Source organism: Cygnus atratus, chromosome 2 (assembly GCF_013377495.2).
Source record: "Cygnus atratus isolate AKBS03 ecotype Queensland, Australia chromosome 2, CAtr_DNAZoo_HiC_assembly, whole genome shotgun sequence".
NCBI lineage: Eukaryota > Metazoa > Chordata > Aves > Anseriformes > Anatidae > Cygnus > Cygnus atratus.
In genome coordinates this window covers 54,369,890-54,393,196 of record NC_066363.1, presented here as the reverse complement: position 1 = coordinate 54,393,196, position 23,307 = coordinate 54,369,890, and the positions used below count along the sequence as shown (strand labels likewise).

At 41.3% G+C, this 23,307-nt stretch overlaps 1 protein-coding gene and 1 long non-coding RNA gene across 6 annotated transcripts in view; both read right to left on the bottom strand.

The window, feature by feature from the left end:
- TNS3 (tensin 3) overlaps positions 1-23,307 on the bottom strand; it is a 255,871-nt gene that overhangs the window by 221,959 nt on the left and 10,605 nt on the right. The gene's annotated exons all lie outside the window — the stretch shown is intronic.
- Positions 10,284-19,430, bottom strand: LOC126913203 (uncharacterized). Its single transcript, XR_007707903.1, has 3 exons — positions 19,170-19,430; positions 14,565-14,643; positions 10,284-13,369 (listed from the first exon to the last, which is right to left on the bottom strand). It is a non-coding gene; the product is annotated as an uncharacterized LOC126913203 (long non-coding RNA).

Below are 23,307 nucleotides of genomic sequence, written 5' to 3'. Positions count from 1 at the left end.
GATAAATAGGCTTTATTGTTTTCTTTCATTTTCAGTAAAACATATCCATACAGCTGTGAGCACTAAGCCACAATTTCACATATTTTCAAGCCACCGCACCAACTAGCCATATTTAACCCCCTGCTATATGTTCTAGGAATCAACTCATATGATCTATTGTCCAACATCGACTTCCTTGTATGGAACACAATGTCTGTGATAGTCAAAAAGCTCATGTTAAATCTGCTGACTCATCAAACACACTAGTGGTGTGTTACAGGTGCACCAACATGAAATATCAGTATACACTGACCTTCTGAAACATTCAGATGGTATGAATGACAAAATGAGTAACAAAAGAGAAACACAAAATCTCCCTAAAACATACGAATAATTCAGTCCATACCTTCAGTGTGCTGAGGAAAATTTACCTTTAATCTAATTATCATTTGCTGCTCTGATTCTTTATGAAACATGGGTAAGAACAAGTATCTTCCACAGTATCTACAACATTTTCTCCTTCTATTCATGTATCATATTTTCATAATAAACAAATGTATATTTGCAGGTTATCTGCTTGCAAGGCAGAAGGGCATGTCTACATTGCCCACTACAGGATAGTATAGGCATGCTAGGACTACACAGTTTTTAAGGTAGGCTCATTTACATTATGGTACAATGAGTAGTATACATGCAAATACTCATGTCATCCAATACTTAACGACCTGTGATATGACAAATATTTCCTAGCACTTAACATTATCTGATAAACTTTTTGCTATTCTCCGGTTTCCTAGAACTGTTCCTCTTTTTTTTTTTTTTCAGAACAGCAAAAAAAGCATTAAGAAGAAACTACAGTGAAAAACACTACAATTGGCAAGTTTAAAAGTGAAATTGTGAAGGCTGTAAAAAAGCTTCTGATGCACTATAAAACTGGTATTTTGTATAACATTTGTTGCTACCATTACTATATGCCAGAAAAAACTCAGACTCCAAAAGATGCTTTCAACACAAGTCTGGTGGTATTGAGTGAGGTAAGCCAAGTGTTGATACAGTTGGAAGGAAAGAGAATTAAATGAAAAATAATACAGTTGCTGCATTTTACTCTTCTCAGAACTCAGTTCCTCTCATAGGACTTGGACAGAAGTTCTACCCATAGGGATCAGTTGCACAATCCTTCAAATGTTGTGATGGAAGGCAATGAAGAATCAAATACCATGTATCACATACTCAGTGCAATGTGGCTGGAAATGTAGTGCAGAGCATATAGTTGCTGCAAGTGGCTACAGAAAATTCAAGAAAACTGAGAACCAAGTACATGAGGTCGTAACAGGCCTTACCAAGCCTCAGTGCATCACTCTGTATACCCTTAGCACTGATGACTGCCTTTTCCATGGCAACTTCAAAGTGATATATTTCTCCTCCTCCACCTCCCTCCTCCACATAGCAAGACAGGACCCAGCTCAGAACAACACACAGGGGATTTTTTGGGAGGGAATCACCCACATATTCCATGGTTATCCACTCTAAACCACTTAGTCCAGCAATTACACGCCCCCCCCCCCCCCCCCCCAAAAGCATGTATGTGCTCAGCTCCCTGTGTTCAAGAGACTGAACTCCCTGAAGTTTCCCCACAGAACTTCTGGAGACTTTGCCAGTGCTTCACAGCACTTTTTATCTGGCACCAGAGTCCTACAGCCTTCTGTACTCTGCCTTCTGACTGGTACAGCCAGAGATTCTGTGCCCTGCCCATGACAAACAATTTTGCTGTTTTGTTTGTTTGGTTTTGGTTTTTGAGAAAATAGCTCTGAGACAGAATCTGCTGTGCATGTTGTGTGCCTGTGAACAACAAATATATATATATGTATGTGTGTATGTATATATAGTACAGCATAGCCTGGGCAATACCAAGCAGGACTTCAGTGTCCTGGGGGCCCAGGTGGTTTTCTCCTCTATCTTGCCAGTTAGAAGCAGAGGTGGGGGCAGAAGTTGATGCATTATGCAGACTAACACGTGACTGGTGTCAATGACAGGGCTTTGGCTTCTATGATCATGGAAGGTACTTCAACAAATACAGATTACTGGGGAGAGATGGGATCTACCTATCTACTAAAGGAAGGAAAATCTTCACTGGCAGATCGGCTCACTTAGTACATTATGCTTTAAACTAATCGACCTGGAAAAGTGGGGCCCTAAACCATGAAACTCACACACTCACGAGCAACAGGATAGAAGTGTGCACCTACTGGAATAGTGAGGAATGCCCCCCAACCCCAAAAAACATTCTGTCAAAAAGGTGAGGCAGTTGAAGGTCCACATGAAATGCCTCTATACAAATGCACACAGCATGGGTAACAAACAAAAGGAGCTGGTAGTCACTGCCCAGTTGGAAAACTATGATTTGATTGCTATCACAGAAATATGGCAGGGTGAATCACATGATTGGAGTGCTGCAATCAACAGTTATAAACTGTACAGAAGGGACAGTCAAGGAAGGAAAGGTGGGGGAGTTGCCCTCTATGCAAAAAAAAATTAAAAAAAAAATAAAATGATTGCACAGAGCTGTCTTTGAAGAACAACAATGACAGGTTGAGAACTTATGGGTAAAAATTAGAGACCAAGCCAACAAAGGAAACTTTGTGGTTCGTGCCTGTTACAGGCTACCCAATCAAGGAGAGGATTTTGATGAAAAGTTCTTTCTGCAACTCCAGGAAGCATTACAATTCCAGGCCCTGACCCTGCTAAGTAACTTCAGCCACCCTGACATCTGCTGGAAAAGCAGCACAGCAAAGTGCAAGCAGTCCAGGAAACTACAGGTGATAAATAGCACCAGAGGAGACACAATACTGGACCTGTTGCTCACCAATGCAGAAGAACTTATCAGAGAGGTCAAGACTGGAAGCAGTATGGGCTGCAGTGATCATGCCCTGGTAGAATTCTCAATCTTGACGGTTACAGGATGGGCAGAAAGAGTCAAGACCCTAAGTCTCAGAAAGGCAAATTTTTGGCTGTTTAAGGCACTAGTGTGTGAGATCCCTTGGGAAACTGTCCTCAGAGATAAAGGAGCAAATGAGATCGGGGTGATAAAGGCATTTTTCTTGGGCACAAGAGCTCTCATCCCGACATGCAAGAAGTTAGAGGAGGCAGAAAACCAGTCAAGACATCTCAGTTAGTTTAGATATTTAGGAAGAAATTCTTTACTATAAGGGTGGTGAGACACTGGAACAGATAGCCCAGAGAAGCTGTGGATGCCCCAGCCCTGGAAATGTTCAAGGTCAGGTTGTATGGGGCTTTGAGCAACCTATCTAGAAGGATTTATCTGTGCCCATGACAAGGGAGTTGGAACTAGATGATCTTTAAGGTCCCTTCTAACCAAAAACATTCTTTGATTCTATGATTCTATACACACGCTAATTTTTAGTGGAGATGGGTTGATTTCCTTGAATCAAGCAAGGAAGCAAGCTTTCTCCAAGTGTGTGCATATGCAGCTCACCTTCCAGTCATGGTCCACTAGTATCAGTTATCAAGTGTCAGTGAAGCCATAGAATTCCTTGCGGATGAGTAACCACAAGTTTATATGCCCGTTTAGACCCTTTGTGGACTGCAGGTTAGCTACCACTGATTTCAAGAATATATAGCCAGAGGACTGGCTTTTCCTTAGCTTTTCAGACATTACTTTGAAAATAAGATTCTTTAGATAAGGGTAGATAGAGCCACACTCTTTAAATACGATTAAAAGGAAATTAATTTCACCAGGCATTTCCTTGTAAGTATCCCTTCTTAAGCATAGTATGCTGTCTCTGTAATACATAAAACCAACAGCAGTGGCCTAAGGAGCCTACATCTTTGTCCAATGACCCCACTATTGTCTGGCTCCTTTTTACAAGCCTACATACTATTTCCAATTTAAGGAAGTTGCCTTAGCTTCCACTAAAATGTCAGCTGTACAAATGCATTCAGGATTTGAACAGCTCATCTACCATTCACTTAGATTGTAGGGCTAGTAGTTACTCTTCTCAGGGAAGAATCATCTTCTCTGATGTCTGCTTTCTAATTCAATGGCATGATTCAAAGAGGAGCTCCTAAAGAGTAGAACCTGACCTGTAAACGTACATTATGAAAGGGAGATCCAACACGACCAACTTTTCTGTAAAAATATCTTCCTGTGAGTTGACAGATGTCTGCCTCCAGGAGGCAGGCACCAAATCCTGTTTGAAACACCTATATCCTTTCCCCTTTACTTCACACTCCAATGTTTATAAATAATAAAAATAGCCCTTTCCTCCCCACTTTTAATCAGATGGGGAGAGGGGGAGATGCCAATTTCAATTTTGGGAAGGGCATACATTGTCCAGTGGCTTCAGGAGAGTTGCAGTTACATAAATGAAGCCACAATGAATTAAGAAAAAACTCTTCCAATAGCTATAACAGAATGAACAGAAAAACAGCATTACTATGTGTGAACAAGAGACACAAGCAAGTCTTTGTGTCTTTCCAAGACTTCCATTCAACTCTGCAAGACAAACAAAAACTCCTGGAGTAGAATGAGGATGAAAAGTTTTGGCATAGCAGCAACTAGAAAACACAAGGGATCAAAATACCTGCTTGTGCAATACCAAATCTCAGCATAGTACCTGCCAAGAAAAATTTAGGATAGAAGACAAAAAATTCTTTCATAGAAATCTTTATCATAGGGATCAAGAATGTTTTCAAAGTTTAACTACGTTTTTGGTACTCATATTGTCCTATTGTTGTACTCAGCGAGGGTCAAAACAAAACAACTTAAAATTCAGCATTCCCAGCAGAAGGTTCTGAAAAGTTGCCTTCTGTCTACCTGTAAGTTTATGACACTGTAACACAACAGAGACAGCGATACTATTCATAGTAAGTGGCAGGAAGCACTGGCATGAGCTGTTTCTAGATCCATTGATGAAGCCCTTAACTTATTGGGCAGAGCTTGTGCTACCACTCATTTGTGCTACCTAGCACTTTCAATCCACTTATGCTAACATGGCTTCCTCTCACTGATTTGGTTTACACCATCCTGAAGAGTCTCCTTTGCCAGTACAGACATCTCACCTATTTAAACATCATCCACACACAGAGAACTACTCTTATACTACATGGAACCATAGAATCATTCAGGCTGGAAAAGACCACTAAGATCATCTAGTCCAACCTTTAACCTAGTACTAAAGTCCACCAATAAACCATACTACCAAGTTCTAAATTTACATGTTTCTTGAAGACCTCCAGGGACGGTGACTCAGCTACTTCCCTGGGCAGCCTATTCCAATACTTCACAACCCTTTCAGTAAAGAAATTTCTCCTAATATCCAATATATCTTCTAGTGCAACTTGAGGCCATTGATACTCATTTTATCACTTGGTGCTTGGGAGAAGAGATTGATTCCTACCTTGCTATATAGCCTCCTTTAAGGTAATTGTAGAGTGTGATAAGGTCTCCCCTGAACCTTCTCTTCTCCAAGCTTAACAACCCCAGCTCCCTCAGCAGTTTCTCATAAGACTTGTGTTCTAGGCTCTTCACCAGCTTCATTGCCCTTCTTTGGACACACTCCAGCACCTCGATGTCCTTCTTGTAGTGATGGGCCCAAAACTGAACACACTATTCAAGCTGCAGCCTCACCAGAGCCGAGTACAGGGGGACAATCACTTCCCTAGTCCTGCTGGCCACATTATTTCTGATCCAAGCCTGGATGCTGTTGGCCTTCTTGGCCACCCGAGCACACTGCTGACATATTCAGTTATCGACCAATACCACGAGGTCCTTTTCCTCCAGGCAGCCTTCCAGCCACTCTTCCCCCAGCCTGTAGCGTTGCATGGGGTTGTTGTGCCCCAGGTGCAGGGCCTGGCACTTAGATTTGTTGAACCTCATAGAGTTGGCCTCATCAGTCCAACCTATCCAGATCCCACTGCAGAGCCCTCCTACTCTTGAGCAGATCACCACTCACTCCTAACTTGGTGTTGTTTACAAACTTACTGAGGGTGCACTTGACCTTCTCACCAAGATCACTGATAAGGATGTTGAAGAGAACTGGCCCCAGTACTGAGCCCTGGGGTCACCACTTGTGTCCGGCCTCCAGATGGATTTAACTCCATTCACCATGATTCTTTGGGCCCAGTTACCCAGCCAGTTTTTAGTCCAACAAAGCGTACACCTCTCCAAGCCTTGAGCAGCCAGCTTCTTCAGGACAAGGCTGCAGGAAATGGTGTCAAAAGCCTTTCTGAGTATAGGTAGACCACATCTACAACCTTTCCCTCATCCACTGAGCACCTCACCCTGTCTTACAAGGAGATCAACTTTCTCAAGCAGGACTTGCCTTTCATAAGCCCATGCTGACTAGGCCTGATCACCTGGTTGTTCAGTAAGTGCTGTGTGACGGTACGCAGGATAATCTGCTCCATGAGCTGCCCCCACACCAAGGTCAGACTGACAGGCCTATAGTTTCCTGGATCCTCCTTCCAGCCCTTCTTGTAGATGGGTGTCACATTTGCTAGCTGCTAGTCGACTGGGACCTCCGCTGATAGCCAGGACTGCTGATAAATGATGGAAAGCATCTTACTGAGCATTTCCACCAGCTCCCTCAGTACCCTCGGGTGGATCCTGTCTGGCTCCATAGACTTGCATACATCTAAGTGGAGTAGTAGGTCGCTAACCATTTCCTCATGGATTCTGCTCCCCGTCCCTATCTACCAGCTCAGGGGACTGCATACCCAGAGAACAACTGGTCTTGCTGCTAAAGACTGAGGCAAAGAAGGCATTAAGTACCTCAGCCTCTTCCTCATCTCTTGTCACTATGTTCTCCCCACATCCAATAAAGGATAGAGATTCTCCTTAGTCTTCCTTTTCTTGTTCATGTATTTATAAAAATATTTTTATCGTCTTTAAAACGATACGTCATTAGCCAGATTAAGCTCAAGCTGGGCTTTGGCCCTTCTAATTTTCTCCCTGCACAGCCTCCCGACATCTTTGTAGTACTCCTGAGCAGCCCACCCCTTCTTTCAAAGGTCATAAGCCCTATTTTTTTTCCTGAGCTCTAGCCACAGCTCTCTGTTCAGACAGGATGGTCTTCTTCCACACTGGTTCATCTTTTAGCATGTGGGGATGGCCTGCTCTTGTGACTTTCAGATTTCCTTCTTGAAGACTGTCCAGCCTTCCTGGACTCCTTTATCCTTCAGGACTGCCTCCCAAGGGACTCCACCAACCAGTCCCCTTAACAGGCCAACATCTGCCCTCCAGAAGTCCAGGGTGGCAGTTCTGCTAACCCCCCTCCTTACTTTTCCAAGAATCAAAAACTCTTATTAATTTGTGATCACCATGTGCGAGACGGACTCCAACCTTCACATCAAGCAGAAATCCATCTCTATTTGAGAGCAAAAGGCCCAGCGGGGCACAGTCCATAGTAGGCTCACACACCAGCTGTCAGGAGGTTATCTTTCACACACTTTAGAAACCTCCTAGACTGTTTCCTCTCTGCTGTGGTCTATTTCCAGCAGACATCTGGAAAGTTGAAGCCCCCCATGAGAACAAGGGCTAGCAACTGCGAGGCTTCTCCCACTTGTTTGTAGAATATTTCATCTGCCTCTTCATCCTGGTTAGGCAGTCTATAACAGACGCCCACCATGACATCTGCCTCGTTGGCCTTTCCCCTGGTTCTTACCCATAAACTCTCAACCCTGTCATCACCACTGTTCAGCTCTAGACAATGAAAACACTCCCTAGCATACAGGGCTACCCCACTGCCTCTCCTTCCTAGCCTATCCCTTCTGAGGAGTTTGTAGCCATTCATTGCAGTGATCTAATTGTGAAAGCAATGTTTCTGTGATGACAAGTATGTCATAGTTTTACTGCTGTACAATGGCTTTCCACCTCCTGGTTGTTGCCCACACTGCGTGCATTGGTGTAGATGCAGTTCGGTTGGGCTAGTGATCCCATCATCTTTTTGCAGTAAGATGCCCTAATTCCTGCATGACCATTCCCAGTCATTTTTGTCATTTCTAACCCGCCAATGTTCCTTGTCCCTTTGGTGCCACATGGCTCTCCATCCCCTACCTCAACAGGGGCAGCAGACCAATGGACCTTGCTAACACATCATCCCTTAACAATTGTTCTACTACCCCCCAGCTTGTCTCTGTCCAGCCTGATTTTATCCCTTTCCCCCTTCAAATCTAGGTTAAAGCCCTATTAACGAGTACTGCTAACTTCCAAGCAAAGACCCTTTTCCCCCTTAGAGACAGGTGAACCCCATCCATTGCCAGCAAGCCTGGTGTCTTGTAAAATGACCCATGATCAAAAAAAACAGTCCTGCTCATGACACGAGGCTTGGAGCCAGATATTGATTTGCTGGCTCTCCCTGTTCTTCGCCTCACCAATCTCTGCAACTGGAGGTATTGAGAAAAACACCACCTGTGCTCCTGACCCCTTAACTAGTTGTACCAAGGCCCTGAAGTCTCTTTTGATTGCTCTCGGACTTCATCTTGAAGCTTCATCATTGCCTACCTGAAAAATCAGTAACAGGTAATTGTCCAAGGGATAATCCAGGGCAGGAAGCTTTCTATTCACGTCTCAAATCTGGGCCCCATAGAGGCAGCAGTGGGAAGAATCCAGAAGCTGCCCCATGTTAGATAAAAGCTAGTATCAGCCGGCTCCAAAGGGGCCTGACGCTCCCCAGAGCTGAGCCAATAAGCGATGCTGTTTGCACCTCTGTGAGAGCATATTTAAGAAAGGGGAAAGAAAAAAAAAAAAAAAAAACTACTACACAACAGCAGCTGGGAGAGTGAGGAATGAGAAACAGCCTTGCAGACACCAAGGTCAGCGAAGAAGGAGAGGGAGGAGGTGCTCCAGGCACACAGCAGCAGTTCCCCTGCGGCCTGTGGAGAGGCCCCTGGTGGAGCAGGCTGTCCCCCTGCAGCCCATGGGTCCCAGTGGAGGAGCCCCTGGTGGAGCAGGTGGATGTGACCTGGAGGAGGCTGCGGCCCATGGAGAGCCCCCGCCGGAGCAGGCCCCGGGCCGGAGCTGCAGCCGTGGAGAGGAGCCCACGCAGGAGCAGGGGGTCTGGGGGGAGCTGCCGCCCACTCGTGGGGGACCCGTGCTGGAGCAGTTTGCTCCTGGGGTATGGATGGACCCCGTGGTACGCAGCCGTGTCGGAGCAGTTCTTGAAGAGCTGCTGCTTCTGGGCAGCCCACACAGGCTCAGTTCGGGAAGGACGGCATCCCGTGGGAGGGACCCCACGTGGAGCAGGGGCAGAGTCTGATGGTGATGGAGCGGCAGAGAAGTGCTATAGACTGCCCGCAACCCCCATTCCCCTGCACCGCTCGGGAGGAGGAGGTGCATGAGGATGGATGGGGGGAAGGTGGTTTTGCTGGCCTAAGAGTAGGGCACACTGTGCAGCCTGACAGCTGGGGGCAGCGTGTTCGCCCCGGAGCTCTGGCTGGGAGGCTGCGATGCTTGTGGAGGGTGCCGAGCTCCGAGAAGCCATGGCTGGATACCATGGCTCCCGATCAAGATGCCCAAGCTTCTGGACTCTCCCGGCCCGAACTGCTACACCGGGCCCCCTTAGCTCGTCCTGGTCTCTCCATGTTCCGAGGGGCCGCCCCTGTACGAGGGGGCGGGAGGGGGCCGCTCCCGGTTCCGCCCAGCCCCGTCAGCCGCTCTCGCGAGGGCGGCCGGAGCCTGGCGGCCGCCTCGGCCCCGGAAAGCCTGCGCGCCGCCTGGGAGAGAAAGCGGGGGGCTTTGTCTGCTCCGAGGCGTTGTCAGCAGTGTCCCAGCACTTCAGAAAGGGGGGTGTCTCTTAAAAGAACTCCCAACTTTACAAAAGCAGAATTTGTGCAGAATAGCTCGCGTACATCAAATTTAAACTGACTGATCTTCTTGCTCCCTCCTTATCCCACCACTAAAATAAACTAGGTAGTTTTTGTTTCTTCGCAATGGAGAAGAGAGCTAAGCCTAAAATAAGGGAAGTTAGCTCATACTCAAATCTCTCGTTCAGGAGGGGAATTTCTCTTTCAAGCTCTATGAAGCCTATGCTTATTTTGGAGCCTATGCTCATTCCTCTGCCTGCTGCAGTAGCAGACAGATGTACAGTGGTTGAATAACAAGACAGACTTTTGTGACCGTTCTTTCCAAGGCCTTCCCGCTTATTTTGTAACACTCATTGCTGTGGTTCTCATGTGGAGAAGTTTTAGAAAATGAAACTTGGTGAACTTCTAAGATTCAGTTTTAAATAGTCCCCATAAAACGACACAATACAAGCAAATCGAAACACACCAGACAGAGATTGTATTTTGAAATCACACTGCTGAGTTTATGACTTCAGAGACTATCTGAAGCTAAGTTATCAGGCTGACATAATGCATGCTAGGAGTAAGTTACAATATGAGCAGCAAGCATGTCAAAGATACAGTACACATAGTGTTTTAACAACCTTCAAGAGGATTTTTCATCCACATTCCAGTAACTTATGTGAGTGAACATAACCAGGAAAGTAAAGCACTTTGGCCGATTAGAGGAGGGTCTTTTACCATTGGCTCAGCAACCAGGCAACCACTGACCTTTTAACAATTCATTCATATTTCTGCCTCGGGATAAATTGTGTGTATACACACGCATACTTGTACCATTTAACCAGATAACACAAAAGTTGTTCCCCAAAGGAAACAAGATAAAAACACTTCATTGTTTGCAAATGTGGCCACAGAAACCTCAAGTGTGCACATCATACAGTCTTAACTCTTGTGCCCTGCAGAACTTTATTAAATATTGCTCTGTAATTTATAGGTATAGAAAAGGAAGGGAGATCTCATGTTCAGCACTTTGTAATGGCATACCTGAAAATAAACTTAAGAAGGAGAATGCTCTTGTTCTAAGGAAAGTTACTTTCTTTTCCTTGGATAGGATCCCAGGGTAAGGTTTAATCAGCAGTACAAATGCTAGTATCCTAGCACTATTATGCTCAGGTACTTCCAACAGCAGAGACTGATGAATAGAGGTTAATTCTACCATCACAGACCCAGCCTATTCAACCTTGTTTGGCCGTTCCGATGAAATTTCAGCATTCTGATGAAATTGCAGAAATTGCTAAATAAGCACAGTTTCAGTTGTGTTTTCAGTAATCACTGAACAACTGTCTTCTCCCTGATGGATAGACAGGACAAATGCCACCTACCTCAAAAGGCGAATCGTTCACTGTCTCTAATAATTAGCTAGAACAGTTAAAATAGAGTAAAATTACTTGAAGTTTTATGGTAAAATAGAGATTCCAACAGTACTTTTGCCTGTTGCCTGTGTGACCTTTATCAAATGTTTAACAATATGAGAGAGTTAATTATGAAAAAAAAGATACACGTGTTTAATTTATGTATATTCCTTTTTTAAAAAAAATACCTCTCATTGGCGTCTGAATTGCTAAAAACTGAGGTTTTTAAACATTTCTATGACAGAGCATCCTCATGCAAGTTTGGCAGACTTTTCTGGCTCAGCTTTGGCTGTTCATTTATTCCAGAAGCCATCTAGCTTACTATAAAACATGTGCTTGAGTAATGCTTGTGAAAAGCTGTAATTTCACAGCAAACTGTAGTGTGAGAGGTGGCACATACTGAACATTTAACTGCAAGAAAGCATGCTATGTTAGTCTTACAAAACGCATTTGTCTTTTCCTTTTATTTTTAGCTTGGTTTCCTAACTATTACTTGTGAGTACAGAAATCTACGTGCTTTAGATCTCTGTCTTTAGTTTCTTCCCTAGCTGTTTTTTTAATTTGGTAACTTCAATCCTGGCCAAAGTATAAGAAGGCCTTTTGATAGTTCCTTCAAGTTTCCTGCAAACAGGAGTTAGCTGGAAGATGAAAACTATATATGCTTCCATCAAAAGAACACAATCATGAGAGCACGTCCTTATTTATCAAAAAATCCATTCAGGAGACTGACCCCAAGACTAAAGCACAGGAAAACAGTTTTAATAAATTTTGCTGCTTATAGAATTTGCTGCTTGTTTTAAATGCACTTGCTATTTATCTTTCCTCCTTTTGTAAACCAAAGGGCATTCAATTTAAATGCCACCCAACTGCAGTAAAGAAACACAAGTTTCAGCATCTGAAGCACAAAAGAGAAAAAAATGTTTGCCAGAGCTGGCTTCAAACTTAGTATTGTCCTTAGGTGGTAAAAGGGATGCATATTAATAGCACAGTTTTGCCTTTCATAGACCTGGTGAAAATTTGGCCTATCCCCCTTCCTCCTGTCAGTTGCCCTGCAATGTACCATGGCACAACTCAGTTAATCACCCTATTCCTGCTCAACAGAGGTTTCTCCCTACCCGTTCTGCCTATCTCTCCCTCAGGGTCAGAATGGCACAGCTAGAAGTTGGGTGAAAACCTGGGAGAGTATGTTTAAGACAGCTGAATTCCTCTGATTGATCTCTGTGCTAATAAAAATTATTACAGTTTCTTTTTCTTCATGTTCTAAGCAGAAGTAAGCATTAAATAGTACACTTTGAATGAAATCTGCACTGCCTATGTTTGTGTGTTGCATTGACCAAGACTGGCAAATTACAAGCACACCTGAGGAAAGAGAAGCTTTTCTGCCTCTCATTCAGTTCCTCTGGATTATAAAGATACTATGACATTTGAGACGAGAGTCATTTTGTCAGTGCTGAACATGCCATCTCTAATGTTTTGTTGCTCCTTTTCTAGTGCCAGGGGAATTGAGGACTTGTATTTTGAATATTAAAAAATATATATAAGCAAAAAATATATATTATATGCTTATATATATTTTATGCTTATATATATGCTTATATATAAAATATATAAGCAAAATATATAACATTCAATAATATTTTCAATGTTGATGAATTGAGGACTGTGTGTCTCCAGACTCACAGAAAGCTACAGTGAACCACAGCAGAGATGTACAGAAACCAGCAGATAGAGACTCACTTGTTTACGGTTAAGTATGGCCTTGGAGCCCAAGGTAGGAAATGAGAAGGGCCCCGAGATTAACAGCAGTGTGCAACAGCTTCTTCAGACTGCAGAACACACGTTTCAAAAATGTCACACATTTACTGTACAACAGAGTCAGCTTGACTGCTGACACAATTTACTTTGTGGAGATAGTTTGCTTACAAGTTAAAAATCAGCAGTAAATCAAGCTGAAATGAGTAATAAAGCAGGAATAACGCTGAAGATCTCTATGCTTGCAAGTCATTCAGAGTCAATTCCCCTGATACAAGTCTTTCAGCAGTGCTGCAATAGAGCTTGAAATGTCTGCAAGTGTGATTGAAATTAAAGTCAGGCTCTTCAACACATGGCACTTGATCAAGGGTGACCTCCATCACCAGTGTAGCCAGCTTTGATTGCATATGAAGAAAAGAACACTTGGTAAAAACAAAAGGAGGATATATTAACAGTTACAGTTACCACAAATGTTTCTGTTCCTGGAAGCAATTTTTTTATTTTTTTTTTATTTTTTTATAAAATTGCTGTTCAGGTTGCAGTTTGGTAGATCCTAGACTTTCTCCTTTTAAGTATTCGTTTTTAGCAGAAAAACTGGCAAGTTAAATACGTTCCTCTAGTAACAAACATCCTTAATATAGCTACAGGGCACAGAGGAGCCATTTACAAGCCTAAAGAAAATATATTTGCATTTTTTGTAGTGATGTATTGGGTTTGGGTATTATGTGCCTTTGGTTTCTATTGCACAGGCATCCCTAATATTGTCATGTCCTGATTTACATAACCATTATCTTAAATAGAGGTGGTTTCTATAGGATTGTGTTATGGTTTTATTCTTTTGTTTTCATTACAATAAGTAATACAACACACAGTCATCCTGAAAAATAAGGATAAAATGAATGCAAAAGGATACACAGGGAAATAAGAGGCAGTGATGTTTAGTTAGGGAAAGTTAAATGGATTGAATAATAGTGAAAGGAGACCAAATCGTAAACATTTCATGGTAACAACTATGAAACCATGTATGCATATAAATATAGCTTTAAAAGAAATCTGGCTTAATTAGTCCTATAATAAAGAGCAGATAGCATTTTGATATATTTTTAAAATGCACGCTTCCTCTTAAAACTTCAAAATATTTCCCAGAAATGACTCGTTACTTGGGAAAATGTCTATGAACCAGAAAGGATGGTAGTGCCCTCCAGTGGCGAAAGCAACTGTTGGTCTTACACTTCACAGCCAGGGAAGGTCGGTACCATTATCGTTGAACTTTTCAGTCTCTCCTCTTTCAGTCTCCATTATAACAGTGGATGATACTAAGATGAGTACACTAAGTACACTAGCAATACAAAAAACATCTATTCACTTCTAAATGCATACATTGGTCGGGGCTTCTAATAATGATTGTCAGCTTTTTATTGTCTCCAGGATCAGGTCAGAGCATTTGCACCTAACAGATTCTTCAGGTGATGTTCCTCAGAGCAACAAAACCCACTGCCACAGCTTTAGTCAGCATGAGGGTCAGCATTTAAGTCAGCTGGCTGTACAGACAGGACACAGGGAACAGGGGTTACAAAAGCACACTTCAGAAGTGTTCACAGAAATGGTTACACAAACCTTCAATATGGAGGATCCAGCACATATGCACAAATTTCACATTTTGCAGACTTCATAATAAAAATCTCAGAACACAGGCCTGGAATCATAAAGAAAACATAGAAAAGACTTTTTTAGCTAGTATGTTTCAGAATTTCTGCTAGGATGTACTGTGCATCTGCAACTGCACATTTAATTTTTGCAGTTCAGTTTTCAGAGATAGAAGGGAATACCAAATATGTAGTCCTAAGGCCATATACTGCAGTAAGTATTCTTATTTCCTATGTAAAATTTTATTTGTGTACTTAACCCTTTAATTTTCCACTGAAATATACTATATATTTCTATTTTCTTTCGTGTTTTATTTTTTCAAATTTACATAACAACCACATTGCTGTTTTGCTTTAGCTCAGCCAAGGCAAACATCACCATATACTTTTGGCTTTCCAAGTAAGAATGTACACAGAGTCAGTTGAACCTAGATCCTGTAGTGGTCCCAAATGCCCAAGACTACTTACAGCATTTTAGCAAAATTATTTATACTAAAGCATTTTCCTTACCCACAGATCCCTACTCAGAGGCTCAAGAATTTTACAGGGAAATAAAAAGAAAAGTTCCTAATCCTCTATTTTGCAATAACAGGGACTGAGAAACACATGGAATGTTAGAATATCCCAAGTTGGAAGGGACCCACAAGGATCACTGAGTCCAACACCTGACTTCACATGGGACTACCACTAAAAATTAAACCATATATATGACAGCATTGTCCAAATGCTTCCTGAGGAGACTTGGTGCTGTGACCACTTCCCTGGGAAGCCTGCTCCAGTACCCAACCACCCACTCAAAGAAGAACCTTTTCCTACATTCTGAGCTTCCCCTGACACAGCTTCATGCCATTCGCTCAGGTCCTACCACTAGTCACCAGAAAGAAATCAGCACCTCCCCCTTTGCTCCCCATCATGAGGAAGCTGTAGAGCATGATGAGGTCAACCCTCAGCTTGCTCTTCTCTGGACAAACCAAGTGACCTCAGCTGCTCCTCGCACATCTTGCCCTCTAGATCTTCCACCATCTTTGCTGCCCTAACACCTGCACTTATGGATACTTTAGTCAGCTAAAAGTTGGCCCTCAAATTTGTTCTGTAGTCAGTAGTAGCCAATCCCAACATGGGTTGAATAAAGCCTAGATTCTAAATAGACTAGAGGAATAACATTTAGATAAATATTAATGTAATCTAATGCATGCATATTACATGAATTTGTGCAGCTTGTGGTAGGTTCTTCTTCTTGATTTTTCATCTTTTTCTTCCTCTCCCCTTTATTCAGTGTTATCTTCCGTCCCCCTAAGTTCCTCAGCTACTTATTTTATGTTTCACTTTTTCCACTTTTCTTCGCAGCCCTTGCTTTCATATCCAACTTCTGGTTGTTCCTGTTCAAGATCTCCTTTATTCTCTCCCTTCCCTTTTGAATTTCCACATGCAAATCATTCAATCCTACCTCAGTTTCCTACTGTACCCTCTCTTTATTTCTCTCTCCCAATCACTGAAGTCAAAAGAGTGATCAAGCAGCAGCTTTGTTTCACAAATGGGGTAGGAAGAAAGCAGAGGGAACAGTAGTTCAGTTTCTCCTTCTCTTGGGAGATGAAAAGAGACTCAAGGCTGAGACTACTTGCAAAGCTACCAATCAGTATTTTGACCAGTAAAATCTCTTGCTGTACAAACCTCGTAATCCTTCACCAAAGTTCATATAGTTGCAGTTAAAGAACGCAGAATGCATTAGGTTTTTTCTCTAACTCCTAATGCCAAAAGACTGTGAGTAATCATAAAAAAAAAAAAAAAATCTGCTTCCTTGGCATCTTTAAGTGTATAAACCATGTTTACATATTTCTGAAATGACAGCAAAATTGCATATTTCAGGAGTGCACCACGTCACAGGCAGATGAGGAAGTCACAATTAAGATACTCTTCCTGTAGTAACTCAGAAGCTATAGTTTTGACAGCTGAAAAGGAAGGAATAAATTATTTTTTCTCACTAAAAAAAAAAAAAATCAAATTGCTGCAGAAGGATGTCATTTTAAAGAAAAAAAAGAAACCAAGAATTTATAATAAAAAATTAATTAGAAATTGAATGGGATTTGTTTATTCCTTCTGATTTATGAACACATTGTAGTTCAGTGTCCTTTTTTTTCCCTTTTCTCTTTTCTTAACACAAATTAACCTCTTAAAACTGGAGTAGCCAACAACTGGGTAAAGGGTCCCAGTCTGAGTGAAACTTTTCTCAGGATCTACAGAAACAGTTTCAGAAGATATCTTTTAACTTCCAGTAGCAATTCATTTGTACATCACAACTAGCAATCCCATAGCAACTATGTGCGCATTGCAGCAGGTGGAGAGAAATACTGAATAGAAGGAAGGCAGCAATGTGACTTGTTTTCCTTTGTTTTTCTCTGACAAAACTGTCATGTCCAGCTGACTTTCATGTTTTTTCCATGGCTATTTCCATGGCACCTGCCACTGCCACAGGGTTTGCTTGGAGTGGATTATATCACATACCAAATCAGCGTCACAGAATCATTAAGATTGGAAAAGACCTCTAAGATCATCTGGTCCAACCATCCCCCTACTACCAATATCACCCACTAAATTGTGTCACTAAGCACCATGTCCAACTTTTCCTTAAACACCCCCAGGGATGGTGACTCCACCACCTCCCTGGGCAACCCATTCCAATGCCTGACTACTCTTTCTGAGAAGAAATGTCTCCTCATTTCCAACCTGAACTTCCCCTGGTGCAACCTGAGGCCATTCCCTCTAGTTCTATCACTAGTTATCTGTGAGGAGAGGCCGACCCCCAGCTCCCCACACCTTCCTCTCAGGTAGTTGTATAGAATCATAACGGTTGGAAAAGATCTAAACTTCAGCAACCTAAACCTTTAGCAACACCTTTCAGCACCTTGCTCATGAGCAGCCTTTGATGTGCCTTTATTTGAGCTTACAACCGCACTCATGGTGCCCATAAGGGTCATGAGTCACCCCTTTCGAGACCTCACAGAGGTTCCGGCCCGGCAGTGCCAGGCTCATTCTGTCCAGTCCTGGTGGGCTGCAGCTGGCTGATCTGCCTGACCATGGCAAGAAGACAGCAGCAGAGCGGCCAGGGGAGCACTCTCTGCACGGCTGTGCCCTGGCCACAATGCCACCCCCACCCCCACCCTGCTCACCCTTCTTGTCTATCAGCCACATGAAGAATCAGGGCACGATGCCAATGGGCCCCCCACATTAGGCCAAAATGCTTTGTGTTTTTTTTTTGAAAATTAAAAAATAAAAAATAAACATTAAAAAGTCTAAGAGGGAACTCACTCTAACACAGTCTTCAGTGGCCCTATACCAAAAGAGTAGGCTATGACCCAAGCAAGGAGGACAGATAAATATTACCTGATACTACAAGTACCAGTCTAGTCTACAGGACACACACATACAAAAAGTTCTGTTTTACCTGGTGGGGTCAGAAGATGGATAGATGTCTTCAAAATAACAATTACAACATTAACATAATAATAACAAACATCAAAAAAATAATAATCAAAACAATTTTTTAGGCAAAAAGCACTTGGATTTCAAATTCGCTAAGTCCCTAACACCAATACATAGCCTCTGAAGGAGTCAAAATAAGGTTCTCCTGTAGTTTAATTTAAAAATAAGATATAAATACAATATCCTGATGCTGCATTTTGATACTGGAGTCTCTGATTCCTAAGTCTGATATTCAGTATAGACATTATACACCATGCTATTTGGGATATATTCTAGAACACAAATAGATAAACTAAATCTAAGACACATGTGAGGAAGCATATGAGCTCATTGAAAAGGTCTTCCCTCACCATGAAGTGATAATCCCCTTTTGTCTCTACCAAAATCTGCAATCACTACTGCTACATTAGTCAGCCAACCTCTGCCTTTTTTTCATGAAAAAGGACAGAAATAACACAGAAAAATGACACAATATAAGGCTAAATCAGGCCCCTATAATAAGTCCACTACTCCTTCATTGTTCTCCGTACAGAATCCTTGAACCATCAGTTTTAATTTATTTAGGAAAGCAAAAACATGACTCAGGAAAAAAAAAAAGCCAATAACCCACATTATGCACAAAGCAATAACACTTTACTGCCCCTCCTTTCCTAAGTAATTTCATTTCTATAGACATTAAAAACTTATCTTCAATGGAAGTATGACGAGTAGTCACTAGTGTCTTGCTGAACACCATGAACATTTCTGCAGCTCCTACACTCTGTCAGGTCAATATTAAATCTGGAAGAAATAGCTTACAACAGAGCAGGCAAAAGTAATCTGGAAGTTGAAAATGGAGAGCCTTTTAAAAGTATCAGAATTATTTACACACTAAATACTTTTTCAGTAAGGATTTTTTTGGTTTGTTTGCTTAAAATGTAGCTTAAAGCAAAAATACTCCCCTTCAAATAAGAAAATGGTGTTAATATTTGGATTAAGTCAGATTTAACTATAAATTCCTCTCCATTCCAGAATCCAATTATCCTCTCAATTAAAAGCACAGTATAAGGGGTGGGGGAAAAAAGACACTTCTGTAATACGATTTCTAAATTTTTACCTTATATACTGGAGGGAGTCAGGTTTCTTAGCATCTAGGAGAATATGATCCACAGACCAATATGCAGCTTAAAAGATTTGTAAAATGTGCAAGTATTTTCAGAAGGATGCTTTCAATGTACTCTGATTTTCAGAGAGTTTAGGAGCACAATATGAAAGTAATTTGAAGTGTACATTTCCCGGTGACACCAAGAATATTTTTCAGCCTTTTATTTTTTGGATTTCTTGGCAAGACTTCCTCCCTAATCCTAGCTCTCAGTTTCTGTATAACAGCCCAGACTGCCAACAGGATTTTAAAAGAGGAATGCCTTGTGGCAAGTTTTTTCTGACTTATTACAGGAAGAACAAAATGTGCTTCTCCACTCACCATTAGTCAGAAATGGAATTTCAAAGAATTTGCAGGAATCCAGCAGCCAACAGTCCATTCATCTGTGATTTGATACTCATTCAAGTCAGGGTCACAGCTTCATACTAAAAATTCACCAGCTCTAATCTTTCTTCTCCGCAAACATCGACTGAGAACACATACTTTTGGGAAGAAGCTCCAGTTCTCATATTTGCCCCATCAATGTTTGACAGGTTAAGCTGGTTTTAGTTTAAAGTCACATCTGAGATATGAAGGTATTGAAAGCAAGAATTCAGTTAAGCAGCTCTTCAGCTCTAAAAAGTTATGGTCATTATTAATCAAAACAATGAAAATAGCATTGAAATGCAACTGTAGTGCTACTGACAAGAATTATTGCTCTTTATTTATTTCTTGCTTTTATTTTTTCTAATAAAATATAACATATACATTCCTTAATGAACATTTCTACTGCATACAAAAGCAACAGAGAGAATGAATATTATACAGAAATTATTAAATCTATTTCTTAACAACTATCACTTTAAAGTATTTTGTAGCAATAATTTTCTTATTCTGTTTTCTCACTCTCACCATTTTTCAGCAAAAAGTTACAACTATATTTTTAAATCCTGTGAACTGGTCTTTTACAGCAGACTTCATCTGAGTTGGAATTAAAAGGAGTTTAAAACAATTTAAACTAAAAATACTGTTCTCTGTTGAGTTCCATGTAATTCATTTTCTATCGAAAGCCTTCCAACATTGTTGAGAACAGTTCAGGCTTGGTTCAAGTCTACTAAGCTTTTGAATGATGTTCCAATATTGTTATTCTGATAAACTCAATACAGCTTCAGAACACAAGAAGAACCAAGCAATGGTGGAATCTCAGTCAGAGTTACTTAAAGCACAACTTCTGCCCTTCAAGAAGAGCCTCTGCCTGTCAAGTTGGGGGCCATCCACAGTAAAACCAAGTACTTAGTTCTGGTCAATAAATTCTACATTTTGTGAATATTTAGAATGAATTGCCTTTCAAGATGGATTGCAATTGAGAAATAAGATGAAATAAGCAAAACATCTTTTTGTTTTCAAAACATGATTCTTCCATCTTTCCTTTTATGGATGTTCAGTGCATTCATTGATCCCAGCTGATACTTTAAAAACTTGCTCCTTTTTCTGTGGAGAAAACTGCAAAGTGTCATGGTTCCATGACAAAAGGGCTATCCCATCACACTTTTTAATTTTTTTTTGTCAGCATTCTTTTTGTCTAGACCATCACATCTTGAAAGTCTTAATGTATGTAAATACATTCCTAAATACAAATTATTTCCAAATTAGGGCTGAGGAAAGAAAAGCCATCGCCATACTGTTCTGACATGATTCCACAACTTTTGCCTTTTGATCACTGTTTTTAAAACACCTTGACTCACAAGTTTTGTTCAGTTTGAGCCAAGAGATTCTCTTCTGCTCCAAGATGTGGACATGCTTGGTGCAACTAAAACTGACCACACATAAATAGGAAATAAGTCCTTGAAAAGCTATGGGTCAAGTGTCTCATGAACAGTTTATGAAATACATTATTTTGTGTCAGAGTAACTGCAAACCTCAATTTCCTCCTATTTAGGCAGGTTACAACCACAGGGCCTCAGGGTAACAGCCACCAGATCAGCCACCAGACTTAGATCTGCACAGCCTCAGCCCTCCTTTAATTAGCACTGTTACTGGTGTCATGGTGCTGGAAGAGCCAAGCAAAGTGCTATGTTCACTATCCTTATTTTGATGTGCCTATAGATTTTCTTACAGTGTTTATCAAAAGCACTTATGAGCAATGTATCTCTTTAGTCTGCGTAAGCACAAATGCAAGAAATAACAGTTCCAAATGCTTTCAAGAAGAGCTGAAAATACAACCCTTTTTTGAACTGCCCACTAAAATTACAGCTGTATGAAATCCAGGTCAAAATCCCCAGGTTGAACTCTGCACTCACCTTCTTCAGTATCATCTCTCTTTCTCTCTCACCTCCTTCCCAATGCCCCTCCACGTGTAGGTCCTGATGCCACTATACATATACCTTAATAAAGCCCTTGGATCAGTGCATTGAAAACCAGGACATGATCAATGAATACGTGCACTGAAATCCCATGAACTGACGTAACAATAAATCTAGAGAAAGACTTCATAAATTGTACTTGGGAGCCTTCAAGGACAAAGACCCAAATGGTTTTAATTTCCTTTTAAGTCATGGCCATAGTTAATACCAGATTCGGCAGGAAGCAGGCATTCCATGCCTGTTGGGCTTATACGGACATGAAAAAGTTTATACTTGACATTTCCTTTAAAAACATAATGAAAACCTTTTGCTCTTTCAAGTCTCAAACTTGTATTAGTTTCTGAGAGTCTATTACTTTAAAAATACATTTGTTGGCTCTGCTTGCTTGGATAACTGTCAAAAAAGAATTAAGGGTAGGCTATTCATTAGAGTTTTGCATCTAGATGACAGAGAAGAATGAAAAACAAAAGCAAGATGCTGAACTGCACATTCATTCTCTGCCCTCCTAAGGTATGTTTTTGATAAATAAGAGGTCATTTATGACACCAAGCTCTGATTCTTCACTGGCAGTACTCCATCAGTTAGGAGAAAGGAAAGAATATGTAGTATTTCCACACATCACCCCAATTCTCTTTTGTGTTTTTCCCTGTAATGTTATACACAGCTGTCTACCTGGTGCCTGAACCAAACAGTCAGACAAGTATTGGTAACAGCAGAGATCCAAAAGCAGTTTCCTCAGGTGCTACAGTCCATTTTCCATCAGCTGTGGTCTGTACCCTTACTACGTATGTAATGGAGGGCTAAAACCTCCACGGTGTATCCACAAATACATTTGGGTTAGATCAGTGCTGCAAAGGTTTTTGGATGACAGTTTTCTCCATGCAGAAGGTACAAAAAGGCCAAGACCAGGTAGTTATGAGATCAGGATGCAGCAATTTAAATAGAGCTCTTGCAAGGTCTCACAGTCAAAAAATAATCAACCTGGCTTCTCCACTATAAAATCTATATGGGAACAAAGATACGTCTTGCTCTATAGGTGTCAAAGTTCCTTAGAAATGGCATGGCTTCATACTATGTGTAAGGTAGCATATACAAAGGCGTAAATCAACTGTTAAAAACCACAACCTAAGGAAATGAACAGCTATGTGGTATACTCTGTCATGATCAACGTGATCATGATTTACTTCTTTATATTGCATTACTCAAAATTAATACACCAATGGTCTAGACACGCTGTCAAATACATTCTGAGGTTTAAAAGTAACTTGAAATATGAATAATAACCACTGTGGATATGTGTAGACATTCACTCATGTACTCACATACACAGGCAGATATGTACTGGTTATTTGTAAAAATATTTTTTAAACCTAAATTCTTGCTACAGAAACTGCTTATATTCATACCCAAGGAGTAAAAGTGCAATTAGGATTATCATTAAAACTTAACTGTCTAAGAAGTGACAGAGGCATCCAAGTTTTTGTGACTTCAAAGGGGATCTGGGACCTTAGTAACTTTTCTTAAAGCACACTGAGTCCAAAATGTTTTTAGAAAACAGTGTCACCTCAAGGACATACTGCTCTCCTTACATTATCAGCTGGCTCATGTTGGAAGCCAGAAGACATCAGGATAGAGTAGGGGTTTAGCCATCTTCAGAGAGGCAGGGACCTACCTCCATGACCATGCTGGACCCGGGCTAGTGGGAAGATCTACACACTAAGTAGAATAGGCATGACAAATCCAAGGGTTAA